Here is a 24,125-nt window from a genome sequence, read left to right on the forward strand (position 1 = left end):
AGAAAAGCTTTTAATTAAAGAAAGAAAAAACAGTAAAAATTATCTTTGTAAATTTAAGATGGAATATGTTATAGGGTCTTTCAGCTATAGGGAATACCCTCCCAGCCTAAGTATACAAGTACAAATTAAAACCCTTTCAGCAAAATACAAATTTGAATTCCTTCCAGTCAAATACAGATTTGCAAATAAAGAAAACAAACATAAGCCTAACTCGCCTTATCTACCTAGTAGTCACTATTCTGGACATATAAGAGACTGTATCAAAGAGATTGGAGAGAAACCTGGTTGCACGTCTGGTCCCTCTGAGCCTGACCAACCACCAAAAACAACAGCACACACAAAAACTTCCCTCCTTCAAGATTTGAAAGTATCCTGTCCCCTGATTGGTCCTCTGGTCAGGTGACAGCCAGGCTCACTGAATTTGTTAACCCTTTACAGGCAAAAGAGACATGAAGTACTCCTGTTCTATTAACCCTTAACTATCTATGACAGGGTGAATACCCATTTTGTCAGGGATTAGGAAGAAATTTCTCCTATGCAGAGTTTATTTCATAATTGCCTACTGCAGGGTTTGTTGCACCTTCCTTCAACACATCTAGCATTGGCTACCATTGGTGCAGCATACTGCACTAGATGGACCACCGGTCTGAACTGGTATGGCAATTCTTATGGGATTATTTCCAACAAATGAACATTCTCTTGCAGTGTTTGCAATCTGATTATCACAGCACTGTGTTCATGCATGAAAATGCGAGAATGAATGTGACTTGAAACTAGTCAAATTTCATTTAAAAAGAACAACAACATAAATTGTGGGAAGTAAGTTAGACTTTTTAAAAACCTGTTTGAATAATTTAATGTTGCATAACAAAAGGAAAGATATAGGATTTATTTTATTTTAGGTGACAGTGTCCTTCAAATGCATTCAGCAACATCGCCATGGGCAGTGATCTTGCCAAATTTCACTTGTTAAGCAGGACGAACCCTGGTCAATACTTGGATGGGAGACCCCCAGTGAGCCCTCAGCCTGCTAAAGAAATAGGTGAAGGATTCAGCAACTGGCATCCCTCCCTCTCAGTCAGAATTGAATCAATCTGTCAACATAGTGTTCGGTAGCACTGTTCTAGTGAAGGTATTGATGTGAAATCTTGAGCACTTGTGAGTGTTTGGAGTCCCCTGACATTTTCCAAGGGAACAGAGTGACCTGGCCATATTCCTTCTTGGGTTGTTACTTTGTTTACCTACTTTGCAGTTTCAACTGAATAAGATATTTGCCTACTTTCTATAGGCTACAAATGCAACTTACGCTGCCATACCAAACCCTACTAGTTAGTTCTTGTACCAGTTTGCACATTTTATTTGTTTTGAGCTTCTCAGAACTCCTCCCGCACTAATGTAGCTTAAATAACCTTTTCTGGAGAGAACAGATGTGCATTCTCAAAAAGAGGCTCTTGCATCTACATTTTATTTTGTTTTATTGTAGCTTAATCAGTATTTCATTAGCAGCACAGTTAAAAGCTTATTATCAAAGCTCAGGGGCTCATCATCCAGTCACAAACATGAAAAATAAATCTATTTTCTATTCCAGAAGTTAAAAATTAGGAAAAAAAGAAAAAACTTCTCTCTCTCCCTACTTCACTCTGCCTACGGTGGTGTTTCTATTTACTGTAAAGGGCCAAGAGCTGAGTGATCCAGATTCTGTTGTGCTAATCTGGAGTAGTGCAACTGAAGTTTGTGGCGTTAATCTGGATTTACACCATTTTAAACAGAGTACATACCTTCATACTGTACTAGATCAGTCGAAACTTTGCAGCTTGTTGATATTAATTTTTCTCCTCATTTCCCCTTTTTGTCACTTGCTACTAGCCTAAACATAAAAAAGTTTCTTCACAAGAGTGCTAAAGTTTTTCTTCAAACAATTTTAAGGAGCAGTTAGGAACAGTGAAGTCAACTCTGCCACTATCATATGGGTATGGACTACATGTCAGAGATAAATATATATAGTAGATACTGAGACACTAGAAAACTCACCAGAGATGTCTGCCAACCTAAATGATTCTATTCAAAGCTGGAGTATGATTGTATTAGACAGAACAGTTTGTTAGAAAACAAATACTGCTTACCAGTTTGTGCTACAGCATTGTTAAACTATAGGCCCAAATCTCGGAGCACTCAGCTCCACCTGAATTCAACCTCATAGAATCAGGCTCTGTGTTTGCTTAAACAACAGTCCCCATCAAATCAGTTGTTCAGAGTTCTAATAACAAAGAAATAAAGGGGGCATTATGGTCCCTTAGGTTTACACATTGTTTGTTTTATAAAGTCACTAATTGCAACTGTACTATATAATAAACAGAGCAGTGATCATTATTGAGATTCCTGTGGCACCCACAATGTACTAACTAAGTACTGCCCCTCCTCACCCCACATACAAAGACACTCTCTACCTCAATGAATATCAGTTCACTCAAGATAATTGTACTCTGCTGGGATAATACACATTTCCAGATGTCCCTCTGTACTTATTTATAGGACAGCTTTTATTAATACTAAAAATGTTCTCTCAAAAATAGCCTGGTACAGTCTAACTCACAAGCAAGAGGAAATTCAGAGGTAAAGTTGAAATTCCATTCTCAGCAGACCTTGCTGTATCAGGAATTTCTAACAGACACTCCGAGTGGGTCTTAGACAGAATAATGTTCCGACACCCACACATACATTTTGTTTTTTATGCCAGTCAGCAGCTCTCTACTTGCTCCACATGATTTTGGAATCCATCTTCAAAGGGCACTGCTTGCTCTATCACCTGGACACCCATCACTGCATCTCCACTTTTCACCAAAAACTTACTTGGGCCATGGCTACACTGGCGCTTTACAGCACTGCAACTTTCGAGCTCAGGCGTGTGAAAAGAACACCCTCCTGAGCGCTGCAAGATACAGTGCTGTAAAGCCTCAGGTATGACTACACTTGAAACTTGGCAGCGCTTTGAAGTGCGAGTGTGGTTGCAGAACTCTCCCAGCGCTGCGCGTACTCCACATCCTCTACGTGTGTAGCTTGCCGCGCTGGGAGCCGCACTCCCAGCGCTGCGGCACTGTTTACACTGAGGCTTTAACAGCGTTGTATCTTGCAGCACTCAGGGGGGTGTTTTTTTCACACCCTTGAGCGCGAAAGTTGCAGCGCTGTAAAGCACCAGTGTAGCCATGGCCTTGGTCAGTGCCATGAGATGCTCCTGAATAAGTGACTCTGATATATGAATCATGCAAAATTCGTTCTAAGTGTTGCTCTGAACAGGGTGTAATGTTACTGCACAAAACAAGGCTCCAGACAGATCACTCTGAGCTCCGGTTCTGGCTGCTCTTGAGTTAAGCAGGGTAGGCCCTATCAGTATTTGATATGTTCCACCAAGAAACACCCAGCTACTCTGGGAAGTGCCATTCTTCCTAACCTCGCACTGGGACATTGGTTCAGTACTGACTCAGAAGGGGGTGAAATTTAAAACTCAATGTCCTCACTACACGTAATCATGACCTAACCAATTTCTAACCCAAGTAATTACCCTTGACCTCACTGCACCCCATCCCCACAAACAGAGATTGTTTTCTCCTTCATTGCATGGCCTAATCTGTTGTGTAGTGGTGCTCTACACTGTTTAATGGCTACCATGGTCCACCAAACAGGTGGCTGCAGTTCAGTGGTTGTGGGTGATGTGATTCGCTGTGTATCCCTTCCTTGTTTAACTAGGAAAGAGTAAAGCTTGATGAGCGTGCATGCTGATTATCAAATGAAAGGCAGTAGAGAAGGGCAGACTATCACTTTCATATTTTTATATATAAATATATACACACATAAATATATATTTATATATAAATACACACACACACACACACACACACACACACGATCAGCAATGTTTTGGTAAAACAAGCTTCAGAATAGCTACTAAAACCTCAGCACTAAACTTTGTAGATTTAAACAAAATACCTCCAAGTTATTTTGATGCACTTTCACAAGAACATTTTTAGATGTTATTGTAAAATAAACACTTCACAGTTTATCCAGTGAATGTAAATCAACCAACTATACATGTCATGCAAGCTCAACAGGGTGGATTACAGTTGACTAGGGACAACAATTTCCAGAGACAAATCCTGCCACTGAAATCAAGAGGCTGCATGCAAGAGCTGGGAGCAGGCATGGTCCATACACTTTAGAGAAGCTGTCTTTTAAACCAGATGATTATAGCGGTCTTCACTAAATAATGCCTTTACAAATAATTAATGTAACTGCAGCATTCATTCTTTTCCCTATTCCAATTACAGGGGATATTGTGAATATTGTGGTATAATGTTATCTACCTACAAAGGCACAATAGGAAAGATTTTAATGGTGACCACTGTAGATTATCCTTTTTTACTACTACCTGTTAACTTATTGTTTAAGGGAAAGAAAGGAATTAACTTGTGAAAGGGGATGGGGTGGAGTGGAGTGAGGTGGGGTGGGGTGTGGAACTGATGAATAAGAGAGGGAGCAAGGGGAGCTGCTGAACATGGGAGGTAGGCAGCTGGCTCCAGGCTGGGATGGAGCACCCTGGTAGTTTCAACTGCCGTTCCTATAGCAGTTCTTGGGTGGCTGGTGCTCCCAGGTGGCAGTGCCTGTCCCATCCTTCACCCCCCAGTCAGCTGGTGTATGTGTTCCTGCCCCTCCCTGGGCAAGGTATCTCCATCAGGACCCAAGGTGGATGGAAGGAGAGACTGGGGAGTCCTACCAGCTTCCCAACAACTGGTCTGATTTAATGTGCCACAACAGCCACTCCAGCTTCCACTCGTCTCCATCTGCTGTGTATGTGTGCGGCTGGGAACATAGCCGGATCCTGCTCTCGCCTCCATGAGAACAGTGGGGAAGGAAAACCTAAATCCATCCCCACATCAGAATTTCCATTGGCGAGGCATTAGTGTCCTCTCTCCTCCCCCACAAGTTCCGCTGCCACAGATTACTGAAGTCTACTGTCTTTTGTAATAAATATATTGCCAAAGAAGGATTCACAACAAATAATGTAAAGTTTTAAAGTTGGGGGTCAGGGTAGCAGTAATCCCAGTAACCCAATCCTCCTCCCCCTACATTCTATTTTCCCTGTGAGACACCCACTACCAAAGGCTCAGACCTCTGCTCATGCACATACAGATTGTCCAGCCCTGATGAAACTAATGAGAGTTCTGTAGTCAGTTCAACTTGCCTTCAGTATCATCCAGACTCAATTCATCTTGTAGCTCTCTGAATCCTTTCCAATTTTTCAACATCGTTTTGAAAGTGTTGAAACCAGAGTGGGACACTGTACGCCAGCAGTGGTCTCATTATTGCTAAATACAGAACTAACCCCTACTTGATAGCCCTTTGTTTATAGTATATTCAAGGATCATATTAGCCCTCCTAGCCACAGCACTGCATTGGGACCTCACGTTCAGATGGTTATCTACCATGACCCTCCAAAGCCCCTTTCGGACTCGCTACTTTCCAGGATACAGTTCTCCATCCTGTATGTATCGCCTATGTTCTTTGCTCCTGGATGTATGACCTCGCATTTGTAAAAACATGTTTTATTGCACCCAGTTTACCAAACAATCCAGACTTATCTGGATCAGTGACCTGTCATTATATACCACCCCACCAATAGGGTTACCATACATCTGGAAATGTCCAGATTTGGGGGTTTTAAATTGCCGTCCAGGAGGACTTTGTAAAAATCTAAAAGATGTGGGATCTGGTGCGGCTACCAGAGTGGCCGGGCCAGATTGAGCTGCTCGTATCGGGGTCTCCAGCAGCCTGAGCCCCTCCCCTGCTCCCCCTTCCCCCGCAGCCTCAGCGTGCCATGCCAGCAGCACTCTGGGGGACCAGGGCTGTGCACTCTGCGGCCGAGCGCAGCAGTGTGCCTGCGACAGCATGTCTGGCTCTGCATGGAGCCAGACAGGCTGGTCTGAGCTGCACGGTAAGGGGGCTGTGGGGTTGGAGAAGGGGCAGGGGGTCCCCAGGGGCAGTCAGGGGACAGGGAGTGGGGGGGTTGGATGGGTGAGGGGTTCTGGAGGAGGAATTGTCAGGGGGCGGGGCAGTCAGGAGACAGGAAGCAGGGCGGGTTGGATGGGTCGGGGGTTTCTTGAGGGGGGCTGTCAGGGGGTGGGAGTATGGATAGGAGTTGGGACAGGTTCTAGGGGGGAAGTAGCGGGGGTCTCAGGAGGGGCCAGTCAGGGACAAGGAGAGGGGAGGCTTAGATAGGGGGTGAGGTCCTGGGGGGCAGTTAGGGGCAGGGGTCCCGGAGGGGGCGATCAGAGGACAAGGAGTGGGGAGGTGGGGTAGATGGGTTGGGGGTTCGGTGGGGGGCAGTCAGGGGGCAGGAAGTGGGAGGGAGTGGATAGGGGGTGGGGCTACCCCCTCCCATGGAGTGTCCTCTTTTTTGAAAGTTCAAATATGGTAACCCTACTCACTAATGACCATGTCATTATTTACCACGCTACCAGTCCGTACAATCTGCAAACTTCATCAGCAACAATTTCATATTTTCTTCCAGATCGTTGGTAAAAATATTGAATGATATTAGGCAGAGAACTGTTTCCTGTGGGACTCCACTAACAGCTCCAGGTACAGCTGGAGATCAATCAGCCAATTTATATTCCATTTAATGTGCCATATTGATTCTATATAGTGCCAACTCTTTAATCAGATTGTTGTGCAATGCTAACTCTTGCAGAAGTCTATTATGCCAACACAGTTACTTTAATCAAGCAAACTTTTAACCTGGTCATAAAATGATATGAAGTTTGATTGACAAGGCCTAGTTTCCATGAAGCTATGCTGATTGCCATTAATTATATCTCCATTTGCTTGAATTCCATATCACTCATTTCAAGCTGCTCAGGATCAACATGCTGCTATATAACCTGTGTTCTATTAACAGCTTTCTGTTTAGTTTAACAAGAAATACTAGGCTATTCTTGAGCCTTGGCTCACAAATAATACATAAAAGATCAATAGGACAAGCTAGTGCCCGTCACTGCCACACAGGGGCAATGGGAATTAGGGGCTCAAGCATCCAGGCCTGATGGGGTGGGAAGCCTCTGACATTGTTCTCAAGCAGGTCCTCCTGGCTGGCACTGACTTGGGGGAAAGGGAGGCGGATGAGAGTTTGTGGGAAGTGACATGAAACATCATTCCAAGTCATAATGAAGGAAAGGCCCAGGATGGGAGAGGTTGATCAAAGCACTCTGACTGTGGCTGAGTAAAACCAAACCAAATAAATGCAGGGCTGCAAAGGAGAAACAGGAACTGGGTCAATACACACTGCGGGAGTGCAATCGCTCAGTCATTCAGGGAGGTGGAGGGTTGGGCAGAGAGAGAGAGAGAGAGAGAGAGAGCACACATGCAAAGAGAGATGATGATTCCCCTACAGGTTGTCACAGTCCAACTGAATAATATTTCTTCTTTCAGGAACAGAAACAAAGGTTGGGAAAGAGAACTTTTAGAGACTTCACTACAGTGAAAAGGACCTCAGAACATCTAAACCAAAAGTGCTCATTTCCCTTCCAAATGATCAAAACTGTCACCTTGCGAAAAGACTCTGCAACTTTAAATACAATTTTCTTTAATCAAATGATTCAAGGTGGAAATGTCCCTTGCCAGTAATACTTACGGACTAGTAAAGGAAATTTGCATGCAAACTTCTAACTTGACATAGGAGGTCACATGATACAGCACAGCAATGTCTACGTATAGTTTTAATTTATTTCCCCTCCTCCACCATAATCTGTGAAGAGTTACATGAAAAATTGTGTAACCTAGAGGAAAATAGCTCTGGGTCTTTGCTGTGCACTGATCTTACAGAACTAATGAAGAATTTTTAAACAAATGCATCCATTTACAGGGAAAACTGAAAGTTTGTGTTTTTTAAACACAGCGTAAATGTTTATAACAGAAGATACTGACAAGACAAAACAATCTCATTATTGTCTTAATGCCCTCACGGCTCACATTCTGTATTGTACACAATTAACAATGATGTTTTTTTAGGAAAACTCAGCTACATCACTTATTTTTATTAAAACAGGCGATAATATTTGTTAAAGCTACTTACAAACAACAGGAGCCTAAGCAACCTTCTTCACAATTGTTCAAATATTTCCCCAAAGCAGGGGTAAGGAGAATATGCCATTGTTTGAACAATTTTATAGCCTACTTTTGAGAAGCATGAAATTCTGTGTCTCCCCATCTCCACGGAAACAGGAAATTTCCAAAATTACATGTCTGAGGTAAATCCATGCAAAAAACTGATTTAAACACACAACCTATTACAGCTTAAAGGCACCTTTCTACACGTTTAGATTGCTACCTACATTTTTGTAAATCTAAAGAAATTCTAGATTTTGTTATCACAACAATAAGCCTTTAAATTCATGTGACAAACTACAAATTACATTCTTTGAACTGATATAATATGACAACTGGACAAGTCTGAGTCAAGTCGTTTCAAAAGGTTCAAATATACAGCAAAAGGGGAAAGGGCATCAGGACTCCTGGATTCTATTCCTGCATCTACCACAAACATACTGTGTGACTCTGGGCAAGTTGCTCTTTGTGCTTCAATTTCCCCATCTGTAAACTGGGCTGATTCTTATCTACCTTTTTAAAGAAACTTGACATCCTTGTACAGATGGATTTGCAGGGGTTTCCATTTATAAATTGACATTTACCAGAAGTTAACACACCACAATCCCTGAGGTCACAGTTACTTCCTAGTTTAAGTACAGGGAAATACTGATGGGGAGGGGGGTGGGCAGGGTGAAGGGGGAGCAACATTAAAGAGCTGCCACGCTTTAATGTTGCTGCCCTGCCCCCCGTCCCCCTTGGCAGCCCTGCCGGTACAGACCCTACAGGCAGGGCGGCCGACGGGGGAGGCAAAAGAGGCAATGACGTTAAAGTACTGCCACAGTGCTTTAGTGTTGTTGCCCCTTCCCTGGGGCTGGTGATTTAAAAGGGCCCAGGGCTCCCGGCTGCTGCCACCCTAGTGGTGGCCGGAGCCCCAGGCCCCTTTAAATCGCCACCAGAGCCCTGGACGGAAGGACTAGGCAGCACAGATGGGTTTGCTGGGGAAGGCTGACTCCCCACAGCCACATCCCTTCTGCCTGATGCCCCATCCCTTCCGGGGGCCAGAGCCTGCCCCTGTACCAATAAGAATGTATTACTTTCACCCCTGGAAATAGCACAGCGTGGCACATATCATGAAGTGGTGGTAACTGTTGGTGAAGGTCATTTGAATGGTGAGTGCTGTACATGGTTTGTTCTTTTGTTCTCTAGTGTTGTAATTCTTAACTTTTACCCCCCTGAGACGCTACCCAGGACCTCCCACCCATCTACTTGGGATCTAACAGGAACAACCCCATTTGTTTTGCAACATGAGAAGGGCAGGGTGATCATTAGAGCAGAGATTCTTGTGAATGGAATTGGAAATGCTCAGTTGCATAGGACCTATGAAGCACAACTAAGACATGATAATTAACATGTTTTAAAACCCACTTAGAACTCATTATAGACAGACAGTCTGGTATAAAATGTGAGCTGGTTGTGGTTAGATAGGGCAGATCACGTGATCTCGCTGTGCTTTAGTCCCTGGCCTATCTTGTCTATTTTATAATGTAATCTCTTCAGGGCAGAGATTGTTTCTTACTATCGTCTCTTTACTCATAACAGAAAATGGCTTAAGTGTTAAATAACTTTTTTGTTTTGGTTTTCATCAGAAAGATTAGTAGTGATTAGACCTCTAAGATAATGAACGCCAGTGTAAATGAAGTAGAATCAGAGGCTATAACAGGGAAAGAATAAGTTAAAATTACTTAGACAAGTTAAATGTCTTCAAGTCACAAGGGCCTGATGAAATGCATCCTAGAATACTCCAAGAGCTTACTGAGGAGATATCTGAGCCATTAGCAACTATATTCTAAACGTAATGGAAGATGGGTGAGATTCCAGAAGACTGGTAAAGGACAAATATTGTGCCAATCTATAAAAAGGGGAATAAGGACAACCTGAGGAATTACAGACCAGTCAGTTTAACTTCAGTATCCCGAAAGATAACGAAACAAATAATTAAGCAATCAATTTGCAGACACCTAGAAGATAATAAGGTGATAAGTAACAGTCAGCATGGATTATTCCAGAACAAAATCGAGTCAAACCAACTTAATAGCTTTGTTTGGCAGGGTAACAAGCCTTGAGGATAAGGTGGAAGTGGTAGATATGATATAACTTTACTTTAGTAAGGTTTTTTAGGCTGTGTCACATGATCTTCTCATAAACAAATTAGGGAAACACAATCGAGATGGAGCTACTATAAGGTGGGTGCATAACTGATTGGAAAATCACTCCCAGAGAGTAGTTATCAGTGATTCACAGTCAAGCTGGAAGGGCATGTCGAGTGGGGTGCCGCACGGATCAGTTCTGGGTCTGGATCTGTTAAATATCTTCATCAATTATTTAGATAATGGCATAAAGAGTACACTTATAAAGTTTGCAGACAATACCAAGCTTGGGGGAGGGGGTTGAAAGCATTTTGGAGGATAGGATTAAAATTAAAAATGATCTGAACAAACTGGAGAAATGGTCTGAAGTAAATAGGATGAAATTCAATAAGGACAAATGCAAAGTACGCCACTTAGGAAGGAACGAAAAGCTGCAGACAAACAAAATGAGAAATGACTGCCTAGGAAGGAGTACTGTGGAAAGGAATCTGGGGGTCTTAGTGGTTCACAAGCTAAATATGAGTTAACAGAGTAACACTGTTTTAAAAAAAAAAATCAAACCTAATTCTGGGATGTATTAGCAGGAGTGTTGTAAGCAAAAGAAGAGAAGTAATTCTCCCACTCTACTCTGCGCTGATTAGGTCTCAACTGGAGTATTGTGTCCAATTCTAAGCGCCACATTTCAGACAAGATGTGGACAAACTGGAGAAAGTCCAGAGAAGAGCAACAAAAATGATTAAAGGCCTAGAAAATATGACCTATGAGGGAAGATTGAAAAAAACTGGGTTTGTTTAGTAGAGATGAGAAGGAGAGAGAGAGGGGGACATGATGATAGTTTTTAAGTACATAATAGGTTGCTACAAAGAAGAGAGAGAATAATTGTTTTGCTTAACCTCTGAGGATAAGACAAGAAGTAATGGGCTTAAAACACAGCAAAGGCAATTTCGGTTGGATACTAGGAAAAACTTCCTAACTGTCTGGGTAATTAAGCACTGGAATAAATTGCCTAGGGAGGTTGTAGAATCTCCATCATTGGGGATTTTTAAGAGCAGGTTAGACAAACACAGTCAGGGATGGTCTAGATGCTACTTACTCCCACCATGAGTGCAGGGGACTGGACTAGATGACCTCTCGAGGTCCCTTCCAGTCCTGCAATTCTATGTATGTACAGCACATAGCACAATGAAGCCCTAATCTTGTTTGGGGCCTCCAGTATGGTACTGTAATACAAATAGTGAAAAATACCTACCCATATCTTAAGTGCTTCCTAATACCATCCATGGCCATGTAAGTAATTGCTGTAGCTGAATAGGGAGCACATGTGATTGATGAAGAGAGAGGTGATGTCTCTTGTGAATACCACTGTTAAGATGTGGTCTGTGCTACGAGGAGTTTAATAATCCCTGTATCGTGCTATTATTATTCTTCAATCTCTATAAAGCTTTCATCCAGAGTTCAGTTTCCAATGGTGCTATGAATAAAATTATTTCCCTAGAGCTCCATATCATAGATAGTCCCAACAAACAGCAGCCTGATTTGAAGCCTGTGTAGTAAGAAAGAAAGATAAACAAAACCTGTATGATTTCTTCTTCTCTCAAGTGCTCCTGCTGTATTTTTTAATACCAGGCACCCAACCACACAGAGATCTAGAACAAACAGCCAATGTTTTCCTCAGGCCAGTCCCAGAAATGAATGCTGACACCACCATGTACCAACAGTGACTACGTACTGACACCTCAGCACAAATACATTTCCTTTCATTACTCAGTTATTCCTCCAAGTAAGAGAGGGGAAACATTCATGTACTTTTCTCCTTACTCTCTACAACTGTACTTCTATGCTACAAGAAAATAAGAAACTGACATGACTGAGACTCATAGACAATACATTCCTTACTCAAATCTACAATGAAGCTATTCATCTCCACTGTGCCTAAAATAACCACTGCCTGCGACAATGAAACTAATATGTGGCTATGTATACATTTTAGTTAACACCCTCATACATTTCCAAGAAAGGCCTGTGTTCACTTACATTCTTCTCACCTCTCACCCTTTTTAGTTTAATTCGTAGCCTCTCTGCAGCAACTCATACTTCACAGTGAGTTATATGGCTGATCCCTGCTGGACTTCAGCTACTTAGGGTTTCAAAATACAGTACAACTCAGCAAACAAATAGTTCTCAGAGCTCACAGAAAACCCATCTAACAGCCTAGGCCTTTGTACAGAGGTAATAATAAATAAGTTTCCTTAAATTTCAGCCATAACATTAACAATACCAATCACATACACCAATACAAATATATCAGGGATTTAGAGAAATACCACAGAACTGTGAGAGTGCTTATGTACCTATGTGTACACCCACCCACACACTCTTACATACTTTGGGTCCAAGTCCATCAAAAATCATTCACATGCTATATCACCAAAATCTAGAGAACTCCATTTCCCTACTGCTTAGGTGCCTGATAGTTTTTAAGCAAGTCAGACCCTGAAGTAAAGACCTTTCTGAAGTTAGACACACATCAGCTGGTACCAGGATAACTTCCCACTACCCCTCACAGTAGTCCATGAGAGAGCAATATTTTGTCAGCCAACCAGGTGCAGAAAGAAGGCTGTGACAGAAAGAAAGCTCCAGTGGTGGAGTGGATTTTTGGTGCTACTGTGCATGGGCAGTTAAGGAAGATTAATGGGAAATTTTACAGACAGGCAAAATCTGGAAAGGATCCAGGATCAGGACATGGACTGGAATAACACATTTTGAAAAGCTATTACTTTTAGAGATAGCCTCTCTGCCTCCTCCCTTAATAAATGCAGTTTGCTTTAAATTAGTCTGGACAAAAGCCAGTGAGGTGAGCCAAGTGCTAAATAACTCCCAAGATAGGAAGCATCCTGGATCAAGTGATCATAATATTATGAAAACTGGAAATATTTGTGAGGGTATGACCAACACATTTTAAGAAATCATTTGATTTTACAGGAGAGAGAAATGCTCTAAAACCTTTTTTTAAAACCAAAATTCTGTTTACTGTGGGGAAAATGTCCCTTGAAAATCTCCTGTGTGTCTGCTAGAACTTTTAGAAAGATAGCATTCAAGACTGCAGAAGAAAAATACACTCCCTGGGACCCATGCCTGAAGTGCTCAGGTAATGCACTTTTGTAGGGCAGCAAACAATACCACATACACTCATTCTTACAGCAGAACAACCTGTTAAAAATTAGCATAGACATGCAATGCTGTGCACAGTATAAATTCCTACCTGGACTAGACTGACAGAAGCAATGTGGAAATAAAGTTTAAAAAACTGATTAACCTTTTATTTTAAATGAGAAAATATTGATTTAAAACTGATAATCAACAACTTGATTGTCTGGTGTTACAGAACCAAAATAAAAGTTCCCAGTAAAATGACTACCAGTTACTTTTGCTGTGCATGGTTAAGACAGCTGGCATGCTTCACTCCAGAGATGTGCTATACAGTTATTTTCTGTGTTCCTGCAATGTAAAAATGACCAAAAATTGATCTTTTGGGTTTGTCTCTGCATGTAAAATCATTTTCTCCCAGCACCATGGCTGGTCAGTTCATGGACCTCCAGGGAAAATCCAGGGTGCTACAGGAAGTGGTGTTTATGCTTTAGTAGGCGGCATTCTTCCCCTGAAGTCATGACTAGGGCCATACCAAATTCAGGGTCCATTTTGATCAGTGTCACGGTCATGGTGTTTTAAAAATTGTTAATTTCATGATTTCAGCTATTTAAATCTGAAATTTCAGTGTTGTAATTGTAGGGGTCCTGACCCAAAAAAGAGTTGGTATGGGGGGGTGGGTGGGTCACAAAGTCATTATGGGTGGGGGGGTGTAGTACTGCTAGCCTTACTTCTGTGCTGCTGCTGGCAGTGGTGCTGCCTTCAGAGCTGGGCAGCCTGAGAGCGATGGCTGCTGGCTGGGAGCCCAGCTCTGAAGGCAATACCACTGCCTGCAGCAATGCAGAAGTAAGGATGGCATTGTGTGGTATTGCCACCCTTACTTCTGCACTGCTGCCTTCAGAGCTTGGCCCTTGGTCAGTAGCTGCCACACTCTGACCACCCAGCTCTGAAAGCAGCAGCACAGAAGTAAGGGTGGCATTGTATGGTATTGCCACCCTTATTTCTGCACTGCTGCTGGCAAGGCGCCTCCTTCAGAGCTGGGTGACCAGCCAACAGCCACCACTTTCCAGCCACCCAGCTCTGAAGACAGCACAGAAGTAAGGGTGGCAATACCACAAACCTCCTAAAACAATCTTACGATCCCCTTGCAACTCCCTTTTGGGTCAGGACCTCCAATTTGAGAAATGCTGGGCTCTCCCATGGAATATGGTCTTTTGTGTGCTTTTACTCTATGCTATACAGATTTCATGGCAGGGACACCAGATTTCATGGTTCATGATGCGTTTTTCAAGGCCATGAATTTGGTAGGGCCCTAGTCATGACTGAACTTGTGCCCGCCATGGTACCAGGGAGTACTGTGCTACTACATGTGCTGACAGAAAACTGCTGTCTTGGAAGACATTACTGTATTTTATAGGCAAACATGCTGTTCAGTGATTGGCATCGTGTGCCTCTTGATGTGACATGGTAGTGGTGGTGAAAGCCTCTAGGCTGAGACGTTTAATATTCCTGAAAAATTCTATTAGACAGAAAGTGGTAGGAAACAATTCTGTCATGCTCATCTCCTAACATTTCCTGCAAGGTCTTGTGGCATCTCCACATTGCAGCAACTTTGACAGTTTCCTATGTGTATCAAGAAGGATAACATCGATGCCCTTACATTTATATAATCACCCTTCATACAAACAAACGTTGGGTCCTACAAGGTGCTAAACATCTCCAATGGCAGGGTTTCCTTCTCTCTGACCCGGAAAGGTAGCTACTTCTGGAGTAACACATGTTTTGTGCTGTTTTTAAACAGCACAAAACAACACTGCACAACAGCTTAAGTGAAAGAAAAAAAAACAACCTATAGCCATATAAACAGTAGGGAATTTGTTTTATAATGCAGAATTTAAATTACTCAATTTTGAAGTCATGTCCAAGACTCTAAGGTTAATAACAACATGGTTCTTGCAACCACAAAAAAATGCCAGGGAATTTTACTGAGCACAAGTGATCAAGGATGTGATTTTACTTCTCACTCAAATCACAGCACCCCCTTAGCACGCCTTGAAGCTGGGCACTCACTCAGCAAAATGCCATCAACACCACTTCTTACAGCACCTGTTTTCTCCCTGGAGGTTTCCCTTCCAAGTATTGATCCAGCCGACCTTGCTTAGTGTATGACATGAAATTAGTTCAGAGTGAGAGATAGTATGGCTGTAAATTAATGCTCATAAAGAGGGGTCAATGGTGGAAATACAACCTGGAATATTTTTAGTATTTTGCTAGTTGAGCAAAAGAAGCAGATACTTATAAATTACCCATCACAGTTCCTTATACCATACTATAGACATCCAGGTTCAAATGCAACCTCTAGAATCCTTCTCTTCAAAGTAGCAGCCAACATCACACACAACCAACCAACCATCTTTGGGTGGAGCAGAGAAGAGAAAAGAGCAAGCAGCCATTGTTCAGCTGATAGGGTGCAAGGCTCTTGAGTTTCTCTCATCACAGCTCTCTCAAAACCTGGAAAGTGCAGTGAGAGGAGATAAAAAGTGTGTCTGGAATTGGAAAATCTTATGAACCATACAGCTTGCAGGAACACTCCCACTCCATACACTGCAATGAAGATGGTTACAACTCTTGAAAGTAATCAGCATCCCTGACAGCTGTCAGATTGAAATAGTATCTTGTCTAGGACAAAGCTTGGAAGGGCTCCTGATAGCACACCACCATTTTCTAAGTCTCTCTTTATTGCCCTCTCTCAGGTAAAGTGACAGGCAACAGTGCATAACTGTGACCTCATTTGCTGACTATTTGGTAGATTCCAGTAGAGAAAGCAGCAAAGAAATATGGAAGAGAACAAGTCTGATTTAGTGCTTGATCAGGAAATGTACTGAGTACCCTCAACCTGCCATGTGTACAAACATGGTTGAGTATCTTGAGCACCTCACATGATAGGGCACAACCTTAACTTTGTCATTTTCCCCACTTGAGTGCTGCACCACATAACCTTAATGTAGCTTTATCAAGGAGTTTCCTGTTTTGTGACTTCTAGCCTCTTTTGATTTGCAAACAAGTTAATACATGCAAATTCCACAATCTTGAATAATTAACACTAAAATGCAGTTTCGCAGGATGTCCACAGGAGAGGTATCTCCAGTAACAGCCTTTGGAGCTGCAGAGACAACTTCTTGTCAACTGCTGCAAATGGACCATTTTGATAACCACTATAAAAAAGTTTCTCTCCACCCTGCTGGTAATAGGTCACCTCAACTGATCGCTCTCATTAGAGTGTGTATGGTAACACCCATTGTTTCATGTTCTCTGTGTGTGTGTGTGTGTGTGTGTGTATATATCTTCCTACTGTATTTTCCACTGCATGCATCTAATGAAGTGGGCTGTAGCCCACGAAAGCTTATGCTCAAATAATTTTGTTAGAGCTCCTAAGATGCATAAGAGCTGGGCTCTCTCCCCACTCACCTAACAAAGCATATATCAACAGGCATAGGATGTATCTTACAAAGGGCTGTAGGAACAGAAATGTTATTAGCTGAAGTTTGCCTCTTTCTATTTACAAATTGTCTAAGAAGAGATTACATTTTTCTCTAATTTATTCATTATTTTGAATAATTTCTGTGATCAATAATGTTCTTGATCTTTAGGTTTGGTAACAATCACTTTCTGTGACTTTCTGCAACAAAGAAACACAGGTGAACCAAATTTGTTTGGAAAATTTGCAAAAATAATGCAGCTTTTAATTACTGCACTATTTGCCAGGCTCTATCCAAGGGAATTTGGGAGAAATACCTTTGCCTGTTTGATCTTGTGTTGGCAATGAGCCGACAGTATGTCGGAAGAAGCAGAACCTGAAGAAGAGCTCTGTGTAAGCTTGAAAGCCTGTCTCTTTCACCAACAGAAATTGGCCCCCCCAAAAAGATATTACCTCACCCACTTTGTCTCTCTAGTATGTTGGAAGGACAGTCAGATCTGGAAAGACCGCACAGGGGAAGACAGGTCAAGAGGAATGGCAGGATGCTAGCCTAGAAGTCAGGAGACCGGGATCCAGCTCCCTGTTCTGCAAAAGACTTTTGGTGAGACCTTGGCGAAGGCACTTAGGCATTGTGACTTTGAGTATTGCAAAGCCTAACTTTTAGGTGCCTAGAAAAAAAAAAAATCACAGGAACAATACTGGGATCCACAAAGCCTGAGTTAGGCACTGAGGTTCCTATACAATGAATGGGGAGAGATAGGCACCCTAGAACGCTAGCCACAGAAGCCAGCACACTACGTGGAGAACCGGGTCAGCTAACCAGTGGGAGATGCCAACAAGAGGGGTGCACGGTAAACCCTGCCCCTCTCGCCCAAATAAATTTGTTAGTCTCTAAGGTGCCACAAGTACTCCTCGTTCTTTTAGCTGATACAGACTAACACAGCTACCCCTCCGAAACCTCTTGGAGATAGGTACCTAAGTCCGGGCTGGAGGGAGGTGCCTATCTCCGCTAGCGATCCCCAAACTAGGGGATGACAGGCGCTCCTCCGCCTAAGTCACATGTGGGGCCTGATCTGGCAGGCATGCTCAGAGGCCACTTAACTCCACAAAACAGCCCCAGGGAAGAGGGAGGAGGGGGAGGAAGATGAAGATGCTGCCCTTCTTTATAATTTTAGCCCAATGGTTAGGATATTCCCCCAGGATGTGGGAGACCCTGATAAGGAGAAGAGATCTGAACAGGAATTGCCACCCTTCAGGTGTGTGCCCTAACCACTGGGCTAGAGAGAGATTTTAACTCTCTCTCTGCCCAGTTTAATTAAATAATTGAATAACATTAAGTAGAACAACTTCAACAGGAGAGACTGAGGGAGCCCCACATCAGAATATTCCACAGCCCAGCGGTTAGAGCACTCATCTAACATGTGGCAGATCCCTGTTCAGATCTCTTCTCCACATCAGGCAGATGGGGGAACTTGAATCTGTGGTCTCCCACATCCTTCGTTAGTACCCTAATCCCTGGGCTAACAGCTTTGTGAAGTTAAGTGGTCTCTAAGCATGCCTACTGGATCAGCCCCCACATGCAGCTTTGCCTGTCTTCCCCCCACTTCCTGGGTCACCCCAGGGCTTAGGTGGGAGATAGGCACTCAAGCGCCTAGAGTGAAGCAGTAGTGAACATGCCCAGAGACAAAAACATGGGCCCCTACAGAACTTTCAATGCAAAAATATAGGCATTGAGCAAGTGTAGACGCCCACAGGTTAGGCAGCAGCTGAGAGAGAGTTTTGTGGGTCACAATGGTACCTAAAAACAGGACCTAAATATATTTGTAGAGCCCACACTCAGTCTCTGCATGCCTCAGGACCCCATCTATAAAATGGAGATTGTAGGAGGGCACTTCCCAACTCACATGTGTATTGTGAGGATAAATACATTAAAGGCTGCGAGGTGCTAACAGTTGTGAGTAGCCACAGAATTACTTAAGATTGTCAGTGGTCAAGAGAAGGTAGCAGAATTCACACAAACCAATCAAGTCAACCAGCAACAGGCAGGGAGAAAAGAGGAGGGACCACAGGTAGGCCTGATAGATGCTGACAAAGAGGGAAGTGGAAGCCTGTGGAATTACACCAGGAATTAAATTGATCCAGCATGTGAACAACTCAGAACATAGTCCATCTTTTCATTAATTTCTCTGACCCTTAATTTAACGAGAAGCAGCTATAACTTCACTGTTCTGTTCTATTATTTTATTTAATTTGGAAGAAGGTTGATGGACATTTTTACTGTGCTTTAACAGACAGTCATAACTACATGGGTCTCATGCAGATTATCACCCAGTTACCTCTCGACATGTAACGAATAACGCAAACTAATGCTACGTCACCATCATCCTCAGATCATTTGTAACAAAATAAATCCATACTAAGAGCTGCTAGAAGACAATTATAAAAAGCTCTGAGGCATGAAAAGAAACAAGATCTTTCACTGCACTACAGTGTTAACACACTGCATAAGAATACTAATGCAGTTAGAAGGTTGAAAGTTTATCCCACATTGGCTTTGGTTTTGTTATGCTGGGAGCAACAGATATTTTTACCCACTGTGTTGAAACCACATAAGTTGCTTTTCTAAACAGCTTCTAGGACTGAGCTGACCTAATGAAAAGACTAATGTAAAGTTTACCTACTTCATTTTATTTCCTTCTAGTTAATCAACAACTTTTTTAACACTGTACTAACCCGATTACCACTTTTTGCCTATCTATTGTGCCTTCTATTAAAGGATCTCAGAGTAGTTTACAGTCAAAATCAACACGCTTGGAAGGCTGCTATTGTTTGGTTTGTGTGCAAAGAGAGGTTAAATGACTTTGTCCAGTGAAAAGAACAGGAGTACTTGTGGCACCTTAGAAACTAACAAATTTATTTGAGCACAAGCTTTCGTGGGCTACAGCCCATTTCATCGGATGCATGCAGTGGAAAATACAGTAGGAAGATATATATACACACAGAGAACATGAAACAATGGGTGTTACCATACACACTGTAAGGAGAGTGGTCAGTTAAGGTGAGCTGTTGTCAGCAGGAGAGAAAAAGAACTGTTTGTAGTGGTAATGAAAATGGCCCATTTCCAGCACTTGACAAGGAGATAAGGAACTGTAGGTGGGGGAAAGATAAGCATGGGGAAATAGTTTTACTTTGCGTAATAGCCCATCCACTCCCAGTCTATATTCAAGCCTAATTTAATGGTGTCCAATTTGCAAATTAATTCCAATTCAGCAGTCTCTCCTTGGAGTCTGTTTTTGAAGGTTTTTTGTTGTAATATTGTGACTTTTAGATCTCTAATCGAGTGGCCAGGGAGGCTTAAGTGTTCTCCAGCTGGTTTTTGAATGTTATAATTCTTGACGACTGATTTATGTCCATTTATTCTTTTATGTAGAGACTGCCTGGTTTGGCCAATGTACATGGCAGAGGGGCCATCATGTGTATTTTCCACTGCATGCATCTGATGAAATGGGCTGTAGCCCATGAAAGCTTATGCTTAAATAAATTTGTTAGTCTCTAAGGTACCACAAGTACTCCTGTTCTTTTTGTGGATACAGACTAACATGGCTGCTACTCTGAAATTTGTCCAGTTAGTCTGTGATACATCTTGGAATAAAGTGGGGTTCTCAAACTGGGGATTGGGACCCCTCAGGGGGTCACGAGGTTATTACATGGGGGGTTGTGAGCAGTCAGCCTCTACCTCAAACCCTGCTTCGCGTCCAGTATTTATAATAGTGTTAAATATATTACGTTTTTTTAATTTATAAGGGGGGGGGGGTCACACTCAGAGGCTTGCTATGTGAAAGGGGTCACCAGTACAAAAGTGAGAGAACCACTGGAATAAAACCTAGTTCTCCTGTCTCCCAGCCCAATATTTTAGCCACTAAGGAACCATCATTCCTCCCCTTTTAGAGCTAAGCAACAATTTTTGAAGCTGACTGGATTTAGCTCTGCACATGTGGAATAGCGTTTTCTTGTTCCAAGTTATATATACACACAACAGATTGCTATGTCCTTATAACATCCTAGATATTTAAAGTATTTCCCTGCTCAGGTTTGGTAAATACTGCTCATCTTCACGCAGAACCTGCCTTCATTCAGTAGCTGCGTCTTCACCATGCAAGCCCCGAGGAAAGCAGTCATGTTTTGATACAAAGCTGCAGGGGAAACTAGTTATATGTCCTGGAAGGCCAGGCTTCCAAACAGTCATACAACAAGTCAAACAGCTGGTGGGTTTCCAAACAGCATTGGCATTCCAAGGAAAAAGACAAGCTACTTAATACATCCACTTTTCAAAGTCAGTTTGCACCCCAGGTAAATTATTACCTGATGCCATTTTTGCTGTACTGTTTTTATTAAAGACTTTTGCTTTCCTTTACTGAAAAAGCACTGCCAACTCTCTTTCTACCTAGCCCAGTATTTACCCTCCAAATAGCCAAAAGTATGATTCAAAGACAGATGGTTCACAGGGGACAGATGGAGCACGGCTGGTGAACAAGGCCAATAAGGCTGTTATGCCATTGTAAATGGGAGGAGAGGGGACATCAGAACAATCTCCAAACTACAGAGAGGCCCAAGCTATGAAAATATTTCAGAACCCCTGTACTGAAACGCACCTGCTTATTTCCATCCATCTTTCTTCAGATAAGAGTATTAGAATACAGTAATACATTTAGATCTTTCTATTTACCTTACCCTTGTGACTGATGATTTTGTAGTTACAAGGGATTATTACAGGGGACAGATTGGCCTCACACTGATTCACCCTCCATAACATGCTGCGCTTTTACAACTAGAAATAGAGAGATCAAAGAGATTATTCCTCTGTCCTGGGTGACCCAAGGAACCAGTGACAGTGAAAGCAGATATAAATAGTCCTTCCAGGAACTCCCTCAGCTCGCTACAGGACTGGTTTCAGTTTGAAGGAGGCTTTTTCACTGACTGCCTTGTCTCCTTAAGTGGTGATGACAAATTTAAGTAAAATAAAGGTTCCTTGTTGTAAATAACTGTGTAAGAGGAAAAGGTTCTCTCTCATCACTGGCAGTAGTGCCAATATACTGAACTGAATCCCCCTCACCCTGTCTCCCGTTAAACGGTTAGCGAACAGGAAGTATAAGTTGACACACTTGGAGTCTAATTTTCTCTTGGGTTTTGCTTATTCCTGCTAATATGACTCAAAGTCACTCAACAGCTGAAATTCCACCCTGAAAGTTAACCTGACATCAGCTGCTCAAAACCTACTGGTGCACTGCAGAGCAAATTCTGTTCTCAGTGACATCTGTGCAACCCTCATTGTCTGCCATGACTGAAACTTAAGGTATGTCTACATTACTACAATTGCTACAGCAGCACAGTTACAGTAGTGCAGCTGTGCCACTGCTTTCCTATAGCAAGCAAAGGGGCTTTTCCATCAATGTAGTTTGAGAGGCAGTAACTAGGTCAACAAAAGATTTCTTCCTTCGATCTAGTTGCATCTACACCAGGAGTTAAGTCAACCTAACCATGGCACTCATGGCATGAAATTGTGTAGCTAGGTCAATCTAATTTTTAAGTATAGACCAGGCCTTAGCAAACAGCCCTGCTGATGGGAATAGAATTCAGCTCCCTCTCCCATACCTGTGTTGGCTAATCAGGACTAATGACTACAAGAGTCAGTCATAGTAACAACTTATTTTGGTCACCAAAGTCAGCAGATCTGACCTAGAACACACAGAGAAAGCAGATGTATTGAGTAAGAGGCTACCATTTGTACACAATCACTTTTCATAACACAGTGCACTACTGCACTTCAAAAAGGAACTGAAATGCTTTTAAAAATAAAATGAGGGGGGTTGGCATGTTTTTGGGGGCAGGGCAAGTGTCATCTCTATGCTAAGGATGCCCCACATTCATTCTTTTTTATTTAAGATATGCTCTATGCATCCTTGACATATGGATTATCCCCCTTTTAGCATTTTTATAAATCTAAATAAATAAAATAAGAATGACTTGATACTTTGTAGGCTTGTTGTAAACAATGTATGGTGAGGCAGTCAGATGCTATGACAGAAGCTGCTGTAACAATATATAAAACACACGCACGCAAATATTGGGGTAAATAGAGGAGAAGAACCCATTTGAGGGGAGGCAAAGAGTTATGTTACCTGGCTTTCATGTGAAAAGCCCAGGTGTCCAGAGAACCAGTAAGTTGTACAGGGCTGATAGAGAGGATTTCAATGAGACAGATATAGAGCCATTCTTGCCTTCTTTTCCAACAAGCTGAAGGCGAACATGCAGAGACTTGACTAGTTGCCAGACTGAAAAGTCAGAGGAAAAAGTGAGTTGGAATAAGGTTTAATTACTTCCCCTCCTCCTTTGTCTCTTGGCCCTTTGGTTCTCCCATAAAACTGTCTTCTCTCCATCTATCCTTTCTCCAGACTTTTTCTTTTCTTTTTATAATCACAACTGGAATCCCATCAGTAGTGTGTTGTCATGCTGCCACAGGTCAGCACACTGAGTCAATTCACTTTGCAGAAGACAGCACTTTTTCTACAGTAATTGTCACTGCAGTAACATTTTGTATGACACTGCATTTCAGCAGGGTCCGTGATTAGCTTTTTAGGCTACTAGTCAGTTTTTTTGTTTTTTTTTAAACACAGAAATAAGGGTTTCTTTTGTTCTTACCAACTCAGAGTACTAATACTACTGTGCACGCTCGTAGTGTATTCCATCTGAGCATCTCAAAGCACCTTACAAACATTAAAATTTAACTTTGCAACTTTCTGTCCCTATCTCTATTACACATATGAGGAAATTAAGGCATAAAATGGTTAAGTGATATGCCTAGAATCTGTGACAGAACCAGGAACAGAACAAATGTCTCCTGATTCCAGTCACATGTCTTGACTGTAAATTCATCTTTCATCCCATTATCAAAGCAAGGGCCCAGTCTTACGAGGTGCTGAGTAATCTCAACTCTAGGTCAACAGAATGTGTCACAACAAACCCATAAGTGAGTTTTGTACATATTTTTCTATGTAATATTATAATTGTTCTATAGGAATAATTACCATACTGGATCAGACCAGGGGTTCTCCAGTATCCTGTCTCTGGCAGCGACTAGCACTAGCTGTTTCAGAGGAAGAAGTCCTGCAGTACTAGACAGTTATGGGATAACCTGCTCCCAGGGAAAGTTTCCTCCC

General features: G+C 42.3%; 1 protein-coding gene across 1 annotated transcript in view; it reads right to left on the reverse strand.

The window, feature by feature from the left end:
* Positions 1-23,131, reverse strand: part of LOC127054183 (E3 ubiquitin-protein ligase MARCHF8) — a 218,141-nt gene extending 195,010 nt beyond the window's left edge. Inside the window, exon 1 of the mRNA XM_050960173.1 lies at positions 23,088-23,131. The gene's annotated coding sequence lies outside the window, so the exon portion shown is untranslated. The remainder of the gene's footprint in view (positions 1-23,087) is intronic.
* Positions 23,132-24,125: the final 994 nt, after the last annotated feature.

This window comes from Gopherus flavomarginatus, chromosome 6, assembly GCF_025201925.1.
Source record: "Gopherus flavomarginatus isolate rGopFla2 chromosome 6, rGopFla2.mat.asm, whole genome shotgun sequence".
Lineage (NCBI taxonomy): Eukaryota > Metazoa > Chordata > Testudines > Testudinidae > Gopherus > Gopherus flavomarginatus.